Source organism: Corvus brachyrhynchos, unplaced genomic scaffold, assembly GCF_000691975.1.
Source record: "Corvus brachyrhynchos isolate BGI_N302 unplaced genomic scaffold, ASM69197v1 scaffold166, whole genome shotgun sequence".
In the NCBI taxonomy this organism is placed as follows: domain Eukaryota; kingdom Metazoa; phylum Chordata; class Aves; order Passeriformes; family Corvidae; genus Corvus; species Corvus brachyrhynchos.
The window spans coordinates 2,779,057-2,803,224 of record NW_008239671.1 but is presented as its reverse complement, the minus strand read 5'-3'; the positions used below and the strand labels follow the sequence as shown (position 1 = coordinate 2,803,224).

Genomic DNA, 24,168 nt, shown 5'->3' with positions numbered 1-24,168 from the left:
TTCAGGGCGGTGTGCTCATATTGCATGCAGGAACTGTGTTCTATCCCAAGCATTTCCAAAAATATGTTTGTTGTCATGGGCCAAAATCTTGCCTCTGGGTGTAGACAAACCCATATCCAGGCTCCATTTATCTTACTGGTATAACCTAGATTTCCTGTCCTGAGCTTGTTTGAGTTATTCCTTTCTTGAAACCTGCATTGATTATTTAGATGATGAGCACTTGTGACAGCAGTTTTTACACACTGGCACAGTAAATAATAATTTGGAATATAACAGTGAGTTATATTGCCCATAACCAGCAAATTACATTAATTCAGATATCTCCATAATGTCCAGCTTTGTCAGTGCTGATAAAATGGCCTGACATCTGTTAGAAGCCAGGATTTACATACAGAATAACTGCTTGGGACACTTAGGGAAAGGCTTTGCTCATATGGAAGGTTTCAGTGAAACACAGTGAAAGGAACTGAAGATGTGAATAGTCATAGGGGTGCCTGCACTGGTTATCGATAAAACATCTTAGGATTCTTCTTAAAGACTGGTTACTCATTTAGTATCCCCAAATATCCATGTTGAAACACATACTTTGTCCTCTGGGCTAGAAGGACAAAGATAATATTTCTTTAGTGTTCCTGCTTGTACTTCCTAAGTACTTTGAATATAAGATTTCCACAAAGTGTCTGGCTGTCCAAGACCCAGATAAAATGCATAAACTACTACACACTTCAAAAGCAACTTGTCTGACCTAGAACCTCAGCTATGTCTCCCACCACTGGCCTTATTGATGGGATTCATCTATTTTCTACAGTGCTTTTAATTTTTAACAGACTTTGGACAGAAATAGATCACTCTATTTCTGGCCTGTTTACACTTAGATTAAGTATTTGAATTGAGGTACCTTTGAAAGACAAAATGCTGTTGTCTGAAATAGCCCTTGGGCTTTTTGAGTAAAATACTGCAATAGACAAATCACAGCCAGGATTACTTCATCAGCCAGAAATTTTCCCTCATGCATGTGAAGAGTGACCAACAGGTTATCTGGGCACTGAGACTTTAATGTACCTAGTCCTGGACAAACAAAAACCCCCAGTTATTTAGCCTCTATATAGAAATGGCTGCTATTGCAAAACAGAGATTTAAAATGTAAATTTTACTCGACTTCTCAGCAATGCATCATCTGACCTGAGAAAAATGAAGTCCCATACATTAACTTATCTGGAATTGCACAGAAAAGTATGGAATGGTTTATTATTTTTCTACCTGCACTTTTTTTCAACAGTATTTGTTATTCATAGCAATAGAAAATCATGTTATTAATATACAGATAGACTTTAACTAATATAGCAATTATATTGACTCAATATGTTAACATACTGTTCTTCTCACTGCCTAACAGAATTTCTTCTGCAAATCCTGTGTGTGGCTGCCCACTATTCCTTCCAAATTCCACGTTCTTCACAGCGTGTCTTGGCAGTACCTCAGCTGTCTAGACCAGACTAATAGTAACCATTAATTACTGCTATTCAATAAGTTATCATGTCTCAGCTGAGCTATGGCAACCTGCAGTGACGGTGCTCTGGTGTCCTGAAACAAGAAATAATGTATATTATCTCACATATGTCATGGCTTAAGAATATATGTACACACAATCACTTACCACAGCTCTGCTGATGAATGGTGATTCATTAAATAGCTGTAATTTGAGTGGTACCTCATTAAGTAGCTGTAACTCTACTTTCTATCTCATTTTTATGTTTGTGAAAAAGAAGCATTTGGTGTCTTGTGATTAATGGGATGGTAGTTCACCAACACGGGACCTCTCAGGTACACAATATGATCTGTGTTACAGGTTCTGTGTTACAAGAATTAACCTTCCAAAAAACTTCAATGGGATTTTTGCTTCATAAAACTAAAATAAATTGAACTAAATTTTGCCATAAATTATTAAGTTTTGACCTAAGATGCGGGGAGTGTGAGAAGGAACTTGGAGAGAAGAGGGAGAGATGAAAACATGACACTTCCAAAAAGGTTCCAAATCAATTGGTGACCTTATTATATGGTATTCAAAGATAAGAGAATTTGCTGACCTGAAAATGGACGTAAAACTGAAGATTAATAATCCAGAATTGCACAAACCAGAAAGAAATTCCTGTAATGTCTTAATTTGTAACTGTGAATGGTACCCAGTAAGACTCATTTTTCTTGACAAAGGCATGAGTCTGCACTGCTATCACTTATCGTTAGCCTCTTTATTTGCTTAGTACAAGGCAATTTGCATTAAGAGCCTATTTTCCCCTCTTCTATGTTGTTTGTTTTTCAAATGAATTTATGTTCACGGTGGGAGGCATGAGAAGCCGTGGATTTCACCACAGAGAATAGCAAGTGAATGGCAAATTCCCTTTTTGGTTCCCTACTGATTTGCCAGAAGTAAAAAGATCATTTCGCCACGGTGCACATTCAGTTCCCATCATCTGTGGCCCCAACGGGGCAGGTCAGTAAAATGTCAGCAGTGCTGCCAGTTAGTGCTAAACATGCTGCTGCATTTTTTTGGATCTTCAAGTTGTGGATCTTCAGCTTTAATTCTCAAGTAAAAGCTCCCACTGCTGCCATGCTCTTTGCAGGCTGTCTCACTGATTTGCCTCTGCTTGACCTGATCTCTTCTCCTGGTCCCTGGCTGTTTCTGCCTCTTGTGAAACCACCAAGACAGTGATGACTCTAACTATAGTGTGCAAAGTGCTAAACTTATTGTAGGATTTCTTTTAAGCAAAAAAACCCAACCCAAATCTTCATCAATCATTGTTACAAATTGGTTTCACCTGAGTAGAATTAACTATAAGAATGAGGCTTTGCTTAACCCCTCTGTGCTGTCACAATGTGTGTTGCTCTCAGTGTGCAGGAGCTAAGGTTTGTTCACAGTCTCAACAGAAGTCTTGTCTGTCAGGTGGCTTTGGCACCAATGAACACACCTGATTCCCTTCCTTGCCTCTGTGCACATGTGATTTTCTAATCTTGATATTTTTAGCAAGCTTTAGCCTACAAAGGTCACTTGGTATAATGGAATATGCACCTGCAGAGACTGGGACACTCAGTACTTGTTTTTTAACACTGGTCTATCCACAGCTTTTTTAGCTTGCTAGCATTCCATAGTGCAGATCAACATCCAGCTTTCCCTCAGCACCCTCCAACAACAATTATCATTCCTTGCAAATAAGATGCCAGCTCAGGTTGAGCAGACAGGCTATGGGCATGCTGGCATGTTAAATGCACCTGGGATTGTTTTCTCACAATAAGGCATGTAAATAAACCCTCTTCCTCCTCCCAAACTGCAAATTTCCACACAAACTATGGACCAAAACAGTGGTTTTGCCAGAGATGAGCAATTAAAGCATATCTACAGTCAGGTTCCAGTGTCAGGAATATTCCCAAGCATTGTTTAATTCAATTGTATAAGTGTTAATAAAGTGTCTACCAGCCATATGGGATTCCAGTGTTTTGATAATTAAGTTATTTGCATAAAATATTATGTCCAAATGCTCATAAGTAGATTTGGGATCCAAGCTTTTTCAGCTTCTGATCAAAGCCTCTGACTACTGAGCTATTCAGCAAAAGAAGGCTGCCTGTAGTTGACTTCAAATAGTTGTTTTTTCTAAATTAAAGACTGTGGATCCCAATCAGAGGGTGACAGCTAATTCCAGCCCTGAAAAAGGCCAGCCTAAGACATAAACTCCAACACTGATACAGACACTTGATTTTAGGCATTTTCCTAAAGGCTTGGTGCCTGCAGACTTTTTCCATAGCCATGGGGGTCATGCAGCCGGTGTGGGACATGAATCTCCACCCAGAACGAGGATGTCCCATTGACTACTGGAAGAGAGCCCAAGGTGACCAATTTCCTCAGCTGACATCTCAGTTAAATATTAAAACCTAGGGGCAATGATTCTTTCATCTGTGGATCAGGGTCACAGGAAAAAAGCAACACTTCCATGTACAAATTCAAACAAATCAGGATCAAAGTTGTTTATTGATTGCTTAACAGCACATAATTAACAGGCAACAAGTAAATTCTGCATCTCGCATAAATATCAGCAATACAGCAGATAAAACCCAAACCTAGTCACTTACAGAATATTGCTGGATCTCTATAAATCTCTAAACAGCAAGAAAAATCCCCTGGGATCACATTTGTACCTTAAAGTTGGGTGCCTACATGTTGCATCATCCCATCAAGCCAGGTCAGGCTGCTCCACCTTTAATTTTTCTATTCAAACTGACTCTTCCTTTCTTCTTTTTTTTTTTTTTTTTTGGTTTTTTTTTTCAGAAATGTGCTCATACTTCCCTGGTTTAATTTCTGTTTGAGATGGCTGATAGTTTTCTTGCCTTTTAGGGCTAGCTGATTGGGAAAAAAACTTGGACAATTATGTGTGCTCTGTTCTTACTCATCCCTGCCTCATCAGCTTTTTTTCTAGGCTACATCACCAGGTAGTGGAACAGGTGAATTCCCCCACCTGACGTGGTTTATTTGGTTTGTGCTTCACAAAAACATATCCCACCCAGGCAGCAGTGGTTGCAAATAGTGTTGTTCACATTGCCAGCAGAAATCCAACAGAAAAATAGATGCTGTATATACAAGATTCTCATTTGGGATCTTGGTCATATATTGTTTACACACCCAGACCATGACACAATGAGAAGAAATTAGTCCTGGCTACTTTCAGTGAAAAAACTGAATGAGCAAAATCAAGGTCTTTGACAATTTTATTGATATTTTTCCCTGTATCATAAAGGATTATTTCTTTAGGTTCTTCTGAGTAAAATGAAAAAAATTGCTATATAAAGAGATTTCACTTTAGATCCATGCTTTCTTATTTGTACAATTTCCAGACAAGGCTTGCCATGGGTAATTAGGTGGTCTTCTTATTTTAAGACAAGCAGTTAGTACTTTCAGTTCTTATTTTAAATTAAATGTGGATATGCATACATGTGGTTGTACGTGAATGTGTGTGTATATACATACACAGGAGAATCCCTTTCAGAAGATGTGATACACATCCCCCCAGAAACCCCCACAAACAAACAAAAAAACAAAAAAAAAACCAAAACCACAAACCAACAAGAAACCCACAAAATAAAAATGAAAGGATGAGAAAGGAAAGGAAAAAGGAAAGGAAAGGAAAAAGGAGAGGAAAGGAAAAAGGAAAGGAAAGGGAAAAGGAAAGGAAAGGGAAAAGGAAAGGAAAGGGAAAAGGAAAGGAAAGGGAAAAGGAAAGGAAAGGGAAAAGGAAAGGAAAGGGAAAAGGAAAGGAAAGGAAAGGAAAGGAAAGGAAAGGAAAGGAAAGGAAAGGAAAGGAAAGGAAAGGAAAGGAAAGGAAAGGAAAGGAAAGGAAAGGAAAGGAAAGGAAAGGAAAGGAAAGGAAAGGAAAGGAAAGGAAAGGAAAGGAAAGGAAAGGAAAGGAAAGGAAAGGAAAGGAAAGGAAAGGAAAGGAAAGGAAAGGAAAGGAAAGGAAAGGAAAGGAAAGGAAAGGAAAGGAAAGGAAAGGAAAGGAAAGGAAAGGAAAGGAAAGGAAAGGAAAGGAAAGGGAGAAAAAAAGAAAAGAAAAAACCAACGAACTTTCAAGTCATTCTTCAAATATGTGAAAAAGTGTGAATTTGAGGTACAACATAAAGTAGATGGCATTGCTGGAGGAAAAAAAATAAGTAATAAACAGGTAGGACCAGAATATCAGAAGTGACTACTAGGCAAGAGTGCTGTCTTTTTTCAAGTGCCTGAAGTCGCTGTCAGTTTAAAAGAGAACAAATGAAACAAGTACAAGCCCTAAACTACTTCACCCTGCTCTAGTTCCTCAGGCAAAACCAGAAAAACGTCAGGACCAAAGAAGGAGATGAGCCCATACTCATGACGAGGAGGTTTTCAAGCCAGAAAGCAGAAAAGGATTCCTTTGTGTCTGAAGAAGCAGAAAAAATCTCACATGCTTCAGCCTTGAGAGCTTTGAGTTTACTGTTTCTGTATTCAAGAGGCTTTAAACTCACAAAAAAACCCAAGTTTGTTTGTCCTGATTTTATTTGTTTCTGTTTGAAACTAAAGATGAAACCAGTTTCATTAATCTAAATGGTCAGGTTTTGCTGGCTTTGTGATTTGTTCAGCAGAACCACGAGTAGTGATACACAGTTTGGGACTAAGATTTATCTCCAAATCTCTAATAAATAAGGTTTTTCTACCTCTTACACCCAAAACCCTAAAGGGAGGAGGTTTTTTATTACAATTCTTATTATGCATGCCTCAGATGAGAAACCAGCTAAGTGGGTAGTCTCCAGAGGCCAAAGCCTGCTGAAATTGAGAGCAGTGAAATCTCGGTGATGCTCTGGGCTACAAACTCAGTCCCTTTGCCCTGCTGAGGGCACAGATGCATTTTTATCTTGCAGCACAGAGTAGTCCTGACCACTGTGCTCCCCTTTCACCCGTGGATATGACTTTCAACAAGTCATCATAAAGTAGGTAAAATGTTGAATTTAAAACTAGGATTAAAATTTACTGTATTAATTGGGGCATATTCAAGTAGCCACTCATTCCTCCTAAAATCACTCCCCAGTTAAAAACATCCATTAAGTAAGGCAGCCTGGAGATTCTCAGTTTCAGGCAGATTTTTCCTGTGAGATTTAAGCAGAAAGGATAAGACACCTCCCATGCCCCCTGCTTTTCTTGTTCATACAAGATACATTTGAGAGGCAATGGAAAATTTTGTGTCCACCACAAATACTTGAGCATTAGAGCTTAACTATAAGTTTTAGATATTGTTATTCACTTATTCCTCATTAATTGTATCGCAAGATACCAAGCGAGGTCATGATTTAAGTGAAGATATAAGGGCAGTGTAGGCCAATGAATAACCACTGGAGAGGCCAGACAATTTTGTTTCTCCAAAATGTACTGGTATAGACAGATTATTTTCCATTTTCAGAAATAGCAACCATTCCCAAAACCAACACAGGCTGTTCACCAGTGGACCCAGGGATACCCTGCACTTCTGCCTGTAGGCAGGGAAGGTTGGCAAACGCTGGGCATGCACAGGGATCCTGTGAGGAGGAATTTGCCAGTCCTTCAGTCTTGCCAAACGGAAACCCAACTGGAACAGCAAATTCCTTAGAGCAAAAGGAATCATAGCCAACATCTCCCTACAGAACTGCTGAGTCTCCTCTTCTCTGAGTCACAACAAAACTGAATTTTCATGTGGCTAAAAGCCATTTATTTGCTGGGGTTTAAATGGCCTGTCATGGGATGGGGAGAAGGCTGCAGTCACGTGTCAAACTACAGAGCCAGCTTAGATGGGAGCTGGAGGCTGGTGACACAGGTCTCAAAATCTGCTGCTGGAGGGTGGCTGGAGGATTATTGTTTTAGGCAAGAGATCAGTCAAAGGTTTGAGATGGTTTGCTGGTGGTAACAGTAATTATACCAGTGAGACTGGAGTGACTCATTCCCATGGCAGCAAGCCAGACCCTATCAAGTCTCCAGGGAATCTAAAGGTCACCCAATTTTCAATTAATTAGTTTATGGGGGCTGACACTATTTGGTTGCTTCCCTGAACTGTTAGGAGGGTTTACTTTCCTAATTTTGCTACTTTCTTTTATTTTGAGTTTTTGGTTTATTTTGATTTGGCAGTTTGTTGGGTGTTTTTTGGTTTTAGTTTGTTGTTGGTTTTTTTATTTTTTTTATCAGGGTTAACCCTTCCTCTGTATTGTACCTGGTTTTTACCTTTCAATAGGAACAAAAAGGCTACATTTGAATGCCCTTATCTATATGCAGATGCACTTTATCTTCCATTCCCAGAAATCCTAAATAGCAGTATAGATTTAAACATTTCTGATACCTCTTGGTAAGTTGACATACTTGCATATTCCTTGACAAGATGATTCCAAATGTCCCATACATGTGGGGGACATAATTCTGCTCATTTTCATGGACTTCATATTATTCAGAAGAGAGTATTAATCAGTGTTTTGCATTTCTTCCAGATAGGAATCTGAAGAAACAAGATGACTTTACTGAAGGGTGAGGAAGGGGGGCAACTCCCATTTGAAAATCACGATTTCTGTCTGAATGACACTGCATTGTATGATACCTCTCTCTGTCCCCAGTGTAGAAAATAAGTTGTGATAAATTGTTTTTAAACACTTAACTTCTGCATTACTGAAGGTGGATGTGAAAGCCATGTACAATAGCCAAGTAAGCAAACAGATTTGAATCCTGGCTCCATAGAACCCCAGAGCTATATAAAAGCAGTATGGAGTGGCACCTGGGGACATGGTTTAGTGGTGACTTTTGCAGTGTTGGGAGAATGGTCTGACTTGGTCATCTTAGAGGGCTTTTCCAACCTAAAAGTTTATATAATTTTATAAGAGAACAATAGAAAACATGGTTGAGAAATTATAATCAGGCAATAAGAAACACAAAACACTGCTGGGAAGCTGTAACTAAAGGCCACTGGTTACTGTGCCTGAAACTGGGAATGAAATTCATTTCTGCAGAAAGAAACTTTCTAAATATTGGTCATTTTAATTTTGTTTAGTTTGACATGAGTCAGTTCTTAGTTTTCTAAAAAGAGACAGTGGGAAAAGGCTACTACTTTAATTCTGTTGAATCCAAAGTCTTTGACATATGTACTTATACTTTAATGAGGCAAATATCCTCCCCACAAAAATCACTATGACAAAGCCAATATTAATGCAGTTCCCTTCATTCAAAGGCAATGTTAATGCAGTTCCCTTCATTTCAGAGAGTCAAAAAATGCAACATTCATAAAATTAAAATGCCCTTCCCTGCACTTGTCAAACCGTTAAGAGTAGGGCTGCAATTCAAAGAGGCCTCCACCAGAAGGTTTCTCCCTGAGGACCCTCCCTCCTGAGAACTCACCTCTTCATCAAACCTCCCTGAGAAAGCCAACATCCAGTTCAATTAAAATAAAAACTCTTGCTTCCCCTTACACACTAATCTGTTATGGCACTAAGAGGATTTAGGAAGGTGTGAAGTAAATGGATTTTTATACTCTCACTGGAGCAGCTCTAGCTGATTTTCAAATGTAATATGATCATTGTTTTTAGTACTTCAGGGAAATGTTGAGACAGGAGTTCTTCACTAATTTTAATCTAATAATAATAGAAATAATATCCAAGAACCAATATTGTTCTTATTAGATTAACCTTCATTGGCTACTGTTGTACTTCCCTGGTATTTGAATGTGCAGATGGTTTCAAATCCTTCTGTTTATTTAGGGAGAAGCCTTTGTTTCTCTTCTTTGTACTCATGGCTATTGACCTAGCCCCTGAATAAAACCATTCCACTTCCAATGTTATAACACATCAACTAAGAAATGGAAAAAAAGGTGAAAAAATAAATTACAGGTTTTTTGGTTCTAAAGCAAAATAATCCATTAATGCTTCCCCCTCTCTGTAGAGGATGTTTAGGTCAATCAAGGGGAGGTTTTGAAGGATATTACAGCTGCAGTTGCCCTATCAAAATCAAGGCTGATGCCACTGATGTTGTGAGTGTACATTTGTCACTGTGCAGCCTGTTAAAATAGATTTTAAAGCCTTTTAGATTCTAGAAGTGTCTCTAACTACTCTGATAAGGAATTCTGCCTTATCCAGGTTAGCTCCAAATAAAAATAATTTAATTTTTCTGCACATCTCTGAGGGCAAAGTTAATCTGTTAACCTCCAAATGGCTTGTTTTGCATTTAAGTCCATTTTCTGTTTGCTCTGTGACAAGCACAGCCTGTTTCAGGTATTTTTGGTCTTTACCTCTGCATTGACAGGAGGAAGTCAAATGCAAGTACCAATACAGAGTGAGAAAGGCCACATTGCAGGGGTCACAGTGATAAGGTTTTCCTATAGAGAAAGCAAGGTAGATAATTACCTGAATATTCTCAAGTAGCTCAAATGTATTCTGAATGGGGAAGTATTTCCACAGGAACCAATCTCAGCATGGCTTTAATGTTGTAATAAGCAAACCATACAATACACACAGCCCAATGAGACACAAAACCAAAGTGATTGAATACAATATTTTAAATTCAAGAGAATAGAATTTGTTTCTGCATGCGGTCCACTTGTAATATCAGCAATTCTGTTTGCCTCTTACAGGGCTTTTTCATCAAAATGTCTCAAAAAACATTATAAAAAGGTGTGATATCCCTATCTGCAAAAATAAAATAAGACTTGTACGAGGGTACTCATCCGTCACTTTGATCAGGCAATAATAAAAACCACTTCTTGAAAATTTTCAGTGTTCTTGTCATTTGGCAAAGCTGCTTCTCTCTATTACCTCCTCAGAAACCAGCCAGGAGCTACTTCATTGAAATAACTGTAATTACACCTCTGAAAAACAGTTTGTGTAGAACTCATGGCCTTCTATCCTTAAAAGCAGAAGGCTTGTGCTATGCACACCCACATGGCTCAAAGAATAAAGGGCCTGAGGACATCCCAACAAGGCTTCCTAGAGTTTCCCTCAAGTAATGACTAGTAAGTATAGATTAGGGTCCATACTTGAAAAGGAGAAATTAATTCTACCCTATGAACCAAATATCTCCATAATTTATGTCCTATGTTATTTAGTTAACTCCACTTGAGCAAACTACTTACTTCACTGTAAGAGAATTTGATTGCTGAAAGATCAAAAAAAGCACACTGCATTTTTCTGTGAAGTTAAATATCCAGAGTTGTATTACTTAGCTGGATCACTCAATTCTTCTTAAAACTAAAACACACTTTGAGACCAGAGCCAATCAATTACAGATACCAACCAGCAAACCTTTCTAATCAGAAGTGAAGCCTTGCATTTCTCTCTCAGCATTTAGGAGATTGCTCTGCAATCCTCTCACTTAAATTGTATTCATCTCTTCTCATATCTGATGAGTTTATGTATGCAAAAAGAAGGGAACAGATGATGTGGGATGTGCAGGGCTTTCAGAATGAAAGGTTTGGAAATCCTGCTGCATGGAAATCAGGTAAAAAGAATTTCTCCAGAGAGGTCAGGAAATCTGCAATATGGGATGAAAGGGGAGGTGGATTTTATTTCATGATGCAAATTCATGGCTGTCTTCCTCATCAGATTTCATCATCTTCTTAAAGGGGGAAAAAAATGTAGTAGGCAAAAAAAAAAAGATGGGCAAAACTGTAATGTGACATTTAAAAAAAAAAGGATAAAAAATGTGTTGAGTTTGCTGCCTGGTGTATAGAATGTGAGTTCTCATACCTGACTTCTTATCACTTGGCTGAACTACACTATCAATTTCTCTCAGCAGGCACTAGGTCTGTGTGTGCGTTTGCAAGGTTTTTTATTCACATATGGTGCTCTGGCAATAATAAGCCTTCATGGAAGTACTTCATAGAACAGCAGGATACTCCTCAATACATCTTACAGAAATTCATGCTGGTTTCTGTCTTGTTTCTAGGAAAAGAAACACAGATGATTATGTAGATTGCTTCAACAGGTGCATTCCAGGGGAATGACCACTACCTGCAGTGCAAAAATTGTGTTACTTTGGTGGCACTACAGAAAATTGCATTCAGTGTTTTTGGGTGAACCCAGATGAAAGAGTTGAACTTTTTGTTTATTCAAAGCTGCACTGCAGAGAGTGGTTAGGTTCAGAAAAGGCACAACTGTCATTTGCCATGTAAATAGGAGTTTCTGGAGCGTCATGATTGCAGTAAAAACTAGAGAGGTGCAATCCATGGGCAGCAGGGTGGGTTCCTTGCTCTCGGTAGGAAACCAAATAGCACCTGCTGGAAAATGCCTTCAGTGTCAGTGGGAAGGGAGAACTGTGACAACTCCTAAATTTCATTGAAATGCTGAAGTTTAGAAATACTGTTCTGGTCACAGCTCCTCCCTTGCCTGCCATGGGGTAATTAATAATGTCCATGTTGTTCACAGAACATTGTTTTTATATGCAAGCAATAAGGACATTCTGCTTGGATGAGGGAGTCTTCAGTTTAAATTTCAGATCTAATGACCAGCTGTGGGCTCTGCAAAAGACATGCCCCTAACAACCTCCAAAAATTACTGTGGTCACAGTTCTTGATGAAGAATTCATTGATTTTATGTGTTTTAAATGACTTAAGAGATTGGTTCCTTTAGTGACATTTTCTACATTGCACTCCAGATAGTAAACTTCAAATGTACCTTTGTACAACTAAATAATTTAACCCCTGAAATTTTTGATGTCTACATATTGTAACACTTGGTCAGAGGTTTTCCCTTGGACTGTAGCCTGGAAAAAGGTTCCTAAGCTATATTGGTAGAGTGTAAAATGATTTTGGCAACTCCCTGTAGTGTTGCTCATTACTTCTTCCACTTCTAAACCTGTCAGCAAGGGAGAGACACATGCATTGTTCCTTATTCTCAATCATCTTCTCTAGAGGCTGGTGACTGGGCCACAATCTTGTTTTCTCCTAATATCCAGGTCTACAGCCTATTTACTGACTTGTGGAGATAAAGATAAGCAAAACTTCATTTCTTTGGGGAAAACAATTATAATTTGATTTAATATTACAAGCTTTATTATCTGACACAAGTCTTAGGATTTCCTTCCTGTAAATTCAGCAAAAAACCACAAACTTGCGATTAATTGCCAAATGCAAAGCATATAGTCCAAGTCAGCATGTAACCTACAGCTTATATAAAGATCAACAATAAGCCAATGGTATCATCCTATGGAACAGCTCTCATGTTTTCCCCAGACACTTAAAAAAAAAAGCAGAGAAAGACAGGAATATTTCAGTCTGTTCCCTGTGACTCTCAATAATTCAAATCTAATTATCGGTCTATTTTACTAAAATTACTTATGGCTGACCAGAGCTGTAGTGAGCCATTCATCTCCAAGGAGATGCAGTTCAGTTTCTGCACGTCTCAGTTTCTATCTGGCACTATTGATTATCCCTCAGGAAACACAAGCACAACAGCTTTCCTGCCCTGCATCAGTGCATTGATCCCTCTTGGCTGGGCTGCAGCCACAACCTCAGAGTACACTTGTGAGCAACAAGCAAAGAGTGAAATTCTTCCTCTCTGACAGAGAACCTGTGTTTCTGTTGAGTGGCTTGTGAGGGTTTTTTTGTCAGGAAATAAACTGTACCCAGGTAACAACATAGCCCTGGTTTAACTGTGTGGCTCCAGCTACAACACATGGTGCAGGAAGATGAAGACGGGAGAGCAGGGTATGAGCCCTCTATGCTTCTCTGCCTCTCCTGACTAAATCCAGGTATTTTTAGACCAGTGCCAGGATATTTGCATAAATCTGATAGTGAACAGGAAGGCAGCTCTGGCTCCAGAGAGTTGGCAGGCTGCTCTGCCTTTGGCTCAGGCCATTTAGGAATCAGGCAGCTGAGATACCAGCTGTGTCTTCTCTGTGAACCTTCTGTAGATTCTGCTAGAGTGACTTGGAAAAAGAAAGTCTGAAGATGATAAATAGAGACGATATTGTTGCCAAGAGTTGGTTAAAGGGAGCATCTGTTGTGAGGGACAAAAGCTGCAGAGGAGGTAACTGGTGCTGACGGTCTTTAGTTCAACACCTGGTGCTATTAGTGGACCTAATACAACTTTTAAGAGGGAGGATTGACCCAGAGTGCCTGGGATCGTTTTCATTCCCATTTCACAGAGCACTCTAATGCTTACAGCACTTAGTGGTGACAGTGGGCAGAAACAGACTGAGGTCCCGATCCCTGCTGATAGGAGATTGCTCATTTTACATGAAAAAACAACTGGGAACAATCACATAAAGAGCCTTTGGAAGTGGAGCTGAAGCCTCCCTGTCCTTCCAGAGGATATCCCCAGCCTTTCTGTTGGAGCTACCCTTGTTTTCATGTTTTCTTTCCAGTCCAGTGAATTCTGAATTCTTTCTCTGCACACTGCAAGGTTTTTCATCTGGCACTACCCTCCCTCCAAGCAGCCTTGAATCTGTTGGCTGACCTACTTGCCAAAACCACAAGGAGTGGAGAGTTAAGTTCTGTTAAGCAGGGAGAACTGAGCTCAGATCTTCCAAACTTCTACTGGCTGCTAATCTGCTGCCACATCCCCGTTGTGCCAGTGAGTTTTCCCTGGAAAAGCAGCCACTGCTACATTTTCTGGGACACGCAGGAACCAATAAACACATTTTTTCCATGCACTTACAATGGTTGTGACACGGGGTTCCTTGGGCTACTCAGGAAGTAGAAATCCTCCTTTGGAAACTCTGCATAGGCTTGGGCAATTCAAAATGTGCTGGAATACAGACTGAGATAGAGCAGTAATGTTCAAGACTGAAATCTGAAATTATGGTTCAAGGACCAGTCCAAATCTCATTTATTGGGTTGAGGTCCTTTGAGTCTTGTGTCAGACGTCATGCTCAGTGTGTCATAGGGAAAAAGTAATCACACAGCTAAGTGAACCAATCTCAGATGCCATCTCTTGTGCTTTGTTGTAGTTTTCTCTGCTTCTCTCTTGTCTTGGGCTTAACATTATTGAAGATAATTAACAATTTATTGAAGGCAATAGAGTAGAAGATGGACCACGTTTCTCTCTTTTGTTACAGTAAAAGAGTAAAGACCCTCCAAATCTTTTCTACAATAAATCTGCTCTTCTCACTACTCCTCTCCTCTTCAAAAATAACCACTTGTACTGATAGTTTTTACCCTAAGAGGTAAAAAAACTATACATGCTGTCTGAAGTGGTAAACAGATTTTCTGTTTCCCTTTTCTCTCTGTGCTGTTGGATTTGTGCCACTGCTCTCTTTTTTTGCCAGATGACACCTGACTTTGACAGTGAGAGGGTGCAGTTGGAAACAAGCACCAGTCATATTAGGGTGTACTACATTAATTTACCTGTGATTAAACATAAGGCTGAATGGAAAATCATGAAGAAGCACAGATTCATAATTTTGACACCTATGAGGAGGGCACTGCCTAGACATCACTGCAAGAAGTGGGTACAGGTGTCTGGATAACAGCTCATCCAGGTGAGCAGCTCATCTGAGGCAATTAATACATGAGCATAAATATTTGACAGTCACACAAACATGCTCTCTCTGTAGTCAGCCGGTTTCTGAATTCCCTCTGCTTCATTAACTCAGTTTATTCCAGTATCTCAAGTCACAGCAAAATCTCTAGTTTATGTTTACAGCACAGCAGGACTCTGGACTTGGTATCATTGATGAACCACCACTAAGGAAAGCCCCATGAAAGGGAGTTACTCCGTCTCTTGTTAAAAGAAAGCAACAGCAAAAACAACAAAACAAAAAAAAACACCCCAAACTAACAAACAACAACAACAAACAAAAAAAAAACCAAAAAACCCCAAAAACTAAAAAACAACAACAAAAAAACCAAACCAAAAAAGAAACAACAAAAAAAAACGAACCCCCCCCCCAAAAAAAAAACCAACCAGATAAGGAATGGGCATAGGCCTAAGTCAAATATTTGATTCAAATTTGGCAGTGTAGGTAACACAGTAGGGCTAACTACAGAATTTCAGACCTCAAACCACACACAGTAGCTACCATTTGTCATTCCTTTGTCATGAGTACATCGGACACGTAATCTTGAGGAAATCCAGGAACTCGCACCTTCCCTGCCCCATGAATACCTGTGGTGCAAATTCTCTGGGTTTCTGCAAACCTGTACTGAATTTATCCACAGGGTATGTTTTTAGTAATCTAGGGAAAGGGGAGCTTCTCAAGATTTTTAAATGGCAGCACTGGTGCACATAGAACATGGTAAATAGAATACTTGTAGTCGGGAGCACAGGTGAGCCCTGATGGTGACAGTAGTTCTTCTAAATTTTGTCTTGGCTTACATGAGGCTGAGAAGTTGAAGTCTTGACATTTCAACTGCTCTGGGAATTTGGTTGAGAAGCTTAATTTTGAAGGGTAACAAAACCATGCTGAAGTACTCTGAGGGAAACAAATTTGATAATATCCCTACTCCAAGGCCATTTTTGTTTGTTTATAATTTTCTTTCTTTTCTGCAAGTCTTTCCATTGTATTTGCAGCCAGTTCTTAGAAGCAGCCTCATAATAGCAAGTAAAAGAACCAAAATGGAACACCACAAAGCACAGAGAGACATTTACTTACCAAGTTCTATGTAGACCAGTGCTGTCATTTAAAAATCTTGGGGTGTTCCCATTTCCCTAGATTCCTAAAAATATACCTTCTAGATAAACTGAGCAGCAGTTTGCAGAAACATTGAAAATTTGTACCAGAAATGCTGGAAACCACCAAGATGGGAAACCACCACATCCAGCCAGGGACCAAGGTATAAAAAAGATAAGGAATAACCTGTAGTCTTCTCAGGGGCTGTAATAGCATTTCCCATTTTTTATTGCAAATGCTGAACCTCCTCCAAGAAACTGCTAACAAAGTACATATTTTTTGAAAAATTATGACCAGATGAAAGAAGAGGTGATGACATCTCGATGCCCAGCACCCTGAGAAAGTCTAAGCAACAGGTTTAAATCTCTTCAGTTTTTGAGGGAGTTTGAAAGCTAACATTAGGTGAATTTTCAGAGTGCTGGGACGTTCTGTGAAAGTTCCTCCTCCTGAGGCTGTCCCTCTTTGTGAGGCACAATTAAAAATTAATTGAGCTGAAAGGCAAGAAAATTATGATTCTATAGGTAAGTGATCAGGCAACTTGCTGTTTCTGCTCCAGTGAATACTTCACACAAAATTATGTAAATATTCATTAGAATGTCAGGCACTCACGTCTCCCCTGCCACATGAATACCCTAATCACCAGGATCACAGAGTCTTTTGCCCAATGAATATTTAGTTGTTCTCTAACAGTCTAGCAGTTTCAGCAGGGGGCTTGAAAGATTCTCTTCTCGAATACCTAAAGCAGAGGGGTTGAAATATTGGAAGTTTGAAGTTTAACCCTGACCAGCAAAGGATGGAATGAAATTCAGATACCCCACAACCATTAATATATTGTATTAAAGAAAGAACACAATGCTATTTGTGCCAATCCATTTTGGTGTTTTGAGAATCATCTCCTATAGTGTGCAGACAGCCAGTGAAAATGTTTCTGGACCAGAACATAGCATGGGATTCCCAGGCTACATAGAAGTGCTCTGATCACTGTAGCATTAGCTACCTGGGAAAGCAACAGTGCAAGAGATTATAATAGAAATATACATAGTGAACAAATTACCAGGATCAGATGATATTGCCTCTAGAGTTCACCAGGAACACACAGATTAAATAAATATACTATGTATATAACCTCTCACTTAAAAACTCGTGTTATCTGAAGACAAAAAGACAGGGGATGAGATAGCAGTTCTTAGAAAATTTAAAACTAAGATCTCCACTGGGAAAATTAATAACAGCACTAAAAAATTATAGAATAGACCCTTGGATATTTTTATTATTTTTAATTTGAGAAGAGTAATCATGGCTTCAGTAGAAGGCATTGTTTAAAGAGGTCAAGAAACATATGGGATAAAATGGCAGGAGCTATACAGTCTGTTTTAATTCCCTACAAAATTTTAAAAAAGGCTGCCAGAACACTGAGTATCATGGGATAAGAGGGAAGACCCTCACATGCATTAATCTTTGGTTAAAAGCAGGAATTCAAGGATAACTGCAAAAGGTCATTTCTTGCAACGCAGGATGGTTATCACAGCAGTTGTGCAGGAGCCTGTCCTGGAACTCATTCTGTTTAGTGTGTCAAGAAATGACCTACAGAAGAGGGATGATCTGTATGGTGATAATATGATATGAATTATGATGGTCTAACATTATATGAGGCACTTAGGAACAGGACAGGCTGTGAAGAATTTGAGGAGGACCTCAGACGCCAGAGTATCTCAGCAATAAAATGTCAAATGAAATTCAACACAGATAAATATAAAGTGATATAATAAGGAAAACCAATTTTACCTAACACACACACTGAGCTAGCCTTGGCTTCTGGCCATACTCCTCTACCCTTTACTCTGCTCTCTCCCTCCTCAGTGGGACAGCGGGGCAAAATAGGATGAGAAACCTTGTGGGCTGAGCTAAATTTGGGAGATTGTTTTCTAATTACCATTGTGGGAAAAACAGCCTGGAATGAGGGGAAATTAATTTAATTTATTGCCAATAAAAATAATTATTTAATTATGGTGTTTTTAATTATTAAGAGAAAGAAACAAAAATACAAACATTAACACTTTTCCTTCCTTCTTTCCCAAGCTCATCTTCCCTTGCTCACTTGACTCCTCTCTGGCACTGGACAGCCTGGGAGGTGAGGAGAGGAGGTTACAGCTGGTGATGATGCATCTTAACTCCCAGAGTTTTCCTGGGACTCTCCAAGGGCTGCAGTCCTTCACAAAAATCTGTTCCAGCACGAGCTCTTCACAGGCCAATTTCCTTCAGGAATACCCATCTGCTCCATTCAGGGGTTCTCCACAATCTGCTGTGGTATCTGCTCCACCGTGGTCTCTTCCATGGGCAGATTAGACAAAACTTGGAAGAAAAATCTGTTAGAGATCTGAATTTTGGACTTAGGCAGTTTTAGGGATATTTAAGTGCAGAATGGTGGACACACTTATTTGTATCTAGACACAGCACAGAAAACATATTCGTGAGTTCTTGCCCATTGTTTTCCTGTGGCAAAGAAGCAGCATTTTGGGGATGAGGTACCTACACATCTCTGTTGATCTGAGTATTCCTCTACTGAAAAAGAGGGAAAAAAAGCTGAGCAACTACAAATCTATTTTAACACTGAACTTTAAGAGGACGCCTGAATGATTTGCATATGCTGTAAATCAAGTTTTAGGCACCGGGGTTTTGATAGAAGAGCAAATTAGGTTGTCAGGTTTCTTTGCACTAGTTACCATCTTGTCTTATTCTATTAAATGTTTGGATGACATTTCAGCTTACTTCTTTGCATAAGTTTTGTGGTTTCTCTTGAAATTTGGCTTTCTTTCCTTTGTTTTATAATTGTTTTATTTGGAATGGTAGTAAATGAAGTTAGAAGATAAATGAGTATCATATTGTGAAAGAAATTTCATCACCGGAATGGATTTCTAGTGTGTCTTTAAATCACATGATTTTTAAGACTGTATAACAGACGCAGATACCAGGAGACGATGCAGCTGGAGAAATCTCAATGTTGGTTCCGCCCAATCTGGCAAGCATTGTAGAATTTATTTCGGTTTGGGTCTTTCAGATATATCCCAGCTCACAGAGATTAAATCATAATGTAAAAATGGTGCATAAGTCTCTTCTAACATAAGTGTTTTAGAGTTTGAAAAAAGAGATAATGAATTCTGAAAAAAAAAACCCAACACCTAAACTCTGAACCAAATCTGATTAGGTAGACTAATAATGACACTTATAGCGTGATGAAGACAATGAATACCTGCAATATAAGGGATGGTTTATACCCAAACATTTTACGTATATTAATAATGAAACATATGAGAGTTAAGTACATCCATCAATATTACATTTTCATGATAGAGTGCTATACTTTCTGTCAGAAGGACTTCTAATGAAAAGAAAATAACAGGAAAGGAAAAACAGAGAACATTCTCAGGGCAAGGTTCTGTCATACAGGTCACCAGATGCCTTTGCAAGCCAAAATATTTTAGGATGTTCTCTCTTTTCAGTGGCTTAGAAAATGTTGATGAATTAATTTACGGAAAAGAATTAGAAGTTTATGATATTACCTTTGAGACACTGATAATGCTGCTGTTATTTACATAGACAGATTTATTTCAGAGCATCCAGTAATCTGATATAACCTGTAGACTGAGAGGAACAATGCTACTCACGTTCAAGAGCAAATATATCAAATAAAGATGCCATGCTGATGCATTTTTAAAGGAAGAAAAATATTGAATCCTCAAATCAGCAGTGGACAAAGGACAACACATGACTTGACTCCCTACTGGCTAAATAGGTCTTTGTCTGAAGAGTGCTCATTTAGACATCTAAATTTAAGTTTAGAGTGCAAAGATGAAAGACTTTAGATTTACTCCGGTTGGTTGCCAAGGCACAAAGCTACCAAAAAGCAAAATCACCAGAGATCACTGGGACACTAAAAGGTTTGGAGGAGCAATAATGATCAGCAGGAGGCATATGCAGGGCATGAAGCCAGAGTGTTAAACCTCACTGGTTATCACATGGTTGCATAAAAGGAGGCAATATATTCTGTGGAGTTTTGTTCTGCTGTTGAGGAGGCACAGGTTGTCAGAGATTATTACCAACCGCATTTTTTAACAATCTTGACCTATTAAGCTATATTCTTTATATAGGAATTTTATACATGAATTATACATACATTTTAATGCAGTTCTCAGAACTCCTGTTTTGAGTCTTTTTTTTTTTCCTGAGATGGCAGAACACAATGCATAATGGTTACAGCACTTTAAAATGCTGCAGCTTTGACATTTAACTGAAACTTTGACTTGTGCCAATGAATATACATAAATCATATTGTTGAAGAGAAAAATATAGCAACTGGGATTGGAAAGTGTGAAAGATGAGATCAATTTGTTTTGAATCTTTCATGAAAGAGGCTTATATTTAAGGACTGAGTATCAATTCAACTCAAGGAAAAGGTATATGTTATAATGGATGAAAATACTGAGAAAATATTGGGATTTTAAGGAACTAGATGGAGGTGTGTCTTTCTTAGAGTGGATTACAGGCCAGCATGTGGACTTTCCTCTAATAAATTCTTTATGCTTCTGTGCTTTCAGGGATTACAGCTCCCAAAGGCTTCAAGACCCAGGGAATTTTTCTTTCCCAGTTCACCAAAGACAAAAAGAAGCAGATTTTCTGCACCAGGAGCACCCTCACCTCCCTGCCCAAAACAGCCAGGCTGCAATTCCCTGCCCTTTGTCCAGCCAGAAGGGAGACTGAGCATGAATTCCTAACAAACACACACACAGAACTCTCCAGGAGCTGGTGAACCGCTGCTCCCAGCAGTCTTGTCCTTTCCTCACCTTGACCTTTGATTTTCTCTGTCTTGGGCATCTCCAAAATAATAATAAAAAAACCAAAACCTTTATGATAATGTGAAAATAACCAAAAATAGGTATGTGACAGTCCTCTTTTATATAAAAATTTAGGATGAAAAAGCTGACTTTCACTCCTGTATTAGATAGGTATTTCATTTTATCTGAGCTTTTCCAATACCTGCTGGAAATGCAATCTGGGCAGGACCTGCATCAGTGCCTTCCATACAAACCACCCCAGTGCTTCATGAATGTGAGGTTGAGTCATTCATTTGGATGCATTGTTTTGGAAGCTGGAAGAGGAACAATAGCCCTTTGATGAAAAGTTCTAGAATTTTGGGGGCCGACCCACTCAGCTGTGATCGTATTTTCACTGGCTTGGAGAATACAGCTTGCCCTTCCAAAAGCAATTTTGTGTATTGATGATATACTAAGAAGTATACAGATTTCCAGACATGAGTGATTTCTTTGTCTCTTTGTGTAACATACCCAGTTGTCAAAGATATCGTGGTATTTTTAATGCACCCTACTGCTTTGAAAAGATAAAGTAAAATAAATAAATAAAATATTATGCTTTAAATTTGCCTTTCAAAAGAAAAAGAAGCAGAACACAGTGTCTCAAAGGACTAATCCCAACTGAAAGCTCTTCATGAGAAAAACATAAAAGCCTTTAGGTTGTTTGCATTCCCTTTATATTTTTTTTTTAAATTGTACTCTTTTGTAAATAATTTATAAATAATAATTGAGAGAATTTTGTTGTCTTTAACCACGTTATCCCAAGAGTAATGTTGAGAGCTTTATTGATCAAAATGTGATTAAGAACATAAAATAATAACAGGATTTGTCCTACTTTTTCTTCATCCGGGCTCAGAATAGTGGTAATTTATGCTATATTGTTACTAAAACACTCATTTTCCCCTTACATTAGTTATGAGGCAACATGGAGAGTTCACAAGACATAAATGACAGCCAAGCAATAATTCTGAATACACTTTCGGCATTGCCAGCTGTACAGGTAGGTCTGGCACAGCTGTTGCTCTGCTTCAGCTTTTTGTTTGTTTTCTCGTTTCCTAAAGAAACTCTTTTCAAAGGTCACCCCGCCAATAATAATCTCATCGGGAATTCACATGGGCAGTGGACAACAGCCAGTCCATCTAATCCTCATTTTTTTCAGGTGTTTACTGAGACCAAAAGCACCTGTAGCTTCACTCATGACTTCTCATGAGTCTTAGAAACATCTATAAACTTAGTGTGGACTAACTAAAGTTGCTGCGTTGAATTAATCTTTACCTAACACTTAGGCCTCTCACGAGCTCTGGTTCAAACTCTTGTGAGTGTCTACAGAATGTACATTGCAAAATATGTTCTGGCATTTCCTGGTCTTCACCCAAAAGTAATTAATAAATTATAATAAAAGAATATTCTAGAAAATGAGGTGTTTCCTTGAGTGTTTTTTTGGGGATATTTATTAAAAAGGTTAATACAAATTACAAATACATACATTGATATGGTCAAAATACAAACTAATATGCATAATTGGTTTTGTGTCTTGGTCCACTGATTTCCATTGATGTTCCATTCCGTGTCCCTTTCTCCATGTCTAATGGTACCTGGATGGTTCTTTGGCATGATGACTGCTACCTATTTCATGGCAGGCGTGTGCTCCAGAAAGCAATTGATTCTTATATTTAACTCCTTTTTCTCTTTAATTCCTCTTAAATGAGTCCAATGGAAATAAATGTAATAAAGTCCTTACAGCAAATTAGTTTTGTTGCTTTCACCACACATTTGTAAGTGATATAATATCTTTTTAATATCATGGTGACCAGGAATACAATACTTCATGCCTATTTCCTTCAGAAAATCATTATCCTCTAATAAACACCTCAGAATACTTCCAAACATTAAACTATGTTGTCTTATCTCAGTGGTGCAAACATTTTTAAAGATGTCTATCGACAGTTTTGTTTCCCTTGAGATATACTCCTCAGTAATCTATATTTTCCCATCATTTTAATTCACTTCGTAAAAACAACCCTGTGGTCAATATTGAAGGATAGCAGGGGGTAAAGTCAACTTTATATGATATAAACAGAAACTTTCAAATTGAAGTGACTGTTGAAGCTCCTTTCTTTGTTCCTTGATAAATGAGTCTTGGAAAAGCCCCCTGCTATTCATGTGTTAATGGCACAGTCTCTGTTCCAAGCTCATCCGCATCAATGCTCACTGGATCCCTCCACTCCTCTGTGGGTTTTCAGAGAACAGACTGGGAGTAGAGAAGTTCCTGACCTCACCACAGCTCAGGTGTTTGCCTCCTTTGGAACCTCTAGCTAACTACCCAGAGTTTGTTCCAGGGAGGGAATGTGTCCTTCATGTGCCTGGTGCGATCTCCAAAGTGACAGATATGATTTTGATGCAAAAGTTTTTAATAGAAAACAAGTCAGCTGCAGTAATTACTCCCATGAGATCATGATATACAGCACTGGCTATTTATTCTGGGAAAGCTGTTTGTCTGTTTTCTCAGGACTGCTGGATACAGTCTGTTCTTTTTGTCTGCTTTGTCTATCTGCTTTTCCAGGCTGTTATATCCACCCTACTCTCCCCAGTGAACCCCATTAAATTCTCTACATCAAATGCAAGTATATTTATATTTCAATCCCTTTTAGTAAGCATGTATGATTTTTATTTCACTTCTGTTTTATTGGTGTAATAAGCTGTGCAGAAGAATATCTTCAACTCTGAGGAAGTAAAATCAGTGTGCACTGCAATACCTTCCAAATAATGCCATCCTCCAAAAATCAGTTCCCATTTTAGAGAAAACCTGAGTGCACTGTGCTTTTTTTTTTATGTAATGCTTGATCAGACTTTGATATTTTAAAATAAACAGTGTAATAAAGTCATCTCAAATGGAACATTATCTTGAGCATTTCTTCATCCAAGGAAATCTTTTTAAGACAAGATTTTTACCCTGTTTCTCACTGTTTACTCTGTTTTCCACAGGTGGGAACATCTTCCCCTAGGGCTACATCTACAGCAGCAAATTAAAGGTATCCAGACATATCTTCAAGCAAGGAGGATAACTGTTACAGGACATCTCTTATCTTTCCTAACAAACTGTTTCAGACTCTGGAACAGGGTGTCTGTGTGCAAACTGCCTGCTGGAGTGGCTCCCCGGCGCCACCTTCCCAACACACGTTCGGGACTGTT

The 24,168-nt window shown here is 38.7% G+C and overlaps 1 long non-coding RNA gene across 1 annotated transcript in view; it reads left to right on the top strand.

The window, feature by feature from the left end:
- Positions 1 to 24,114, top strand: part of LOC108448653 — a 41,417-nt gene extending 17,303 nt beyond the window's left edge. Inside the window, exons 4-5 of the long non-coding RNA XR_001864614.1 lie at positions 18,188 to 18,239; positions 20,704 to 24,114. This is a non-coding gene — a long non-coding RNA (uncharacterized LOC108448653). The remainder of the gene's footprint in view (positions 1 to 18,187; positions 18,240 to 20,703) is intronic.
- The last annotated feature ends 54 nt before the right edge of the window (positions 24,115 to 24,168 follow it).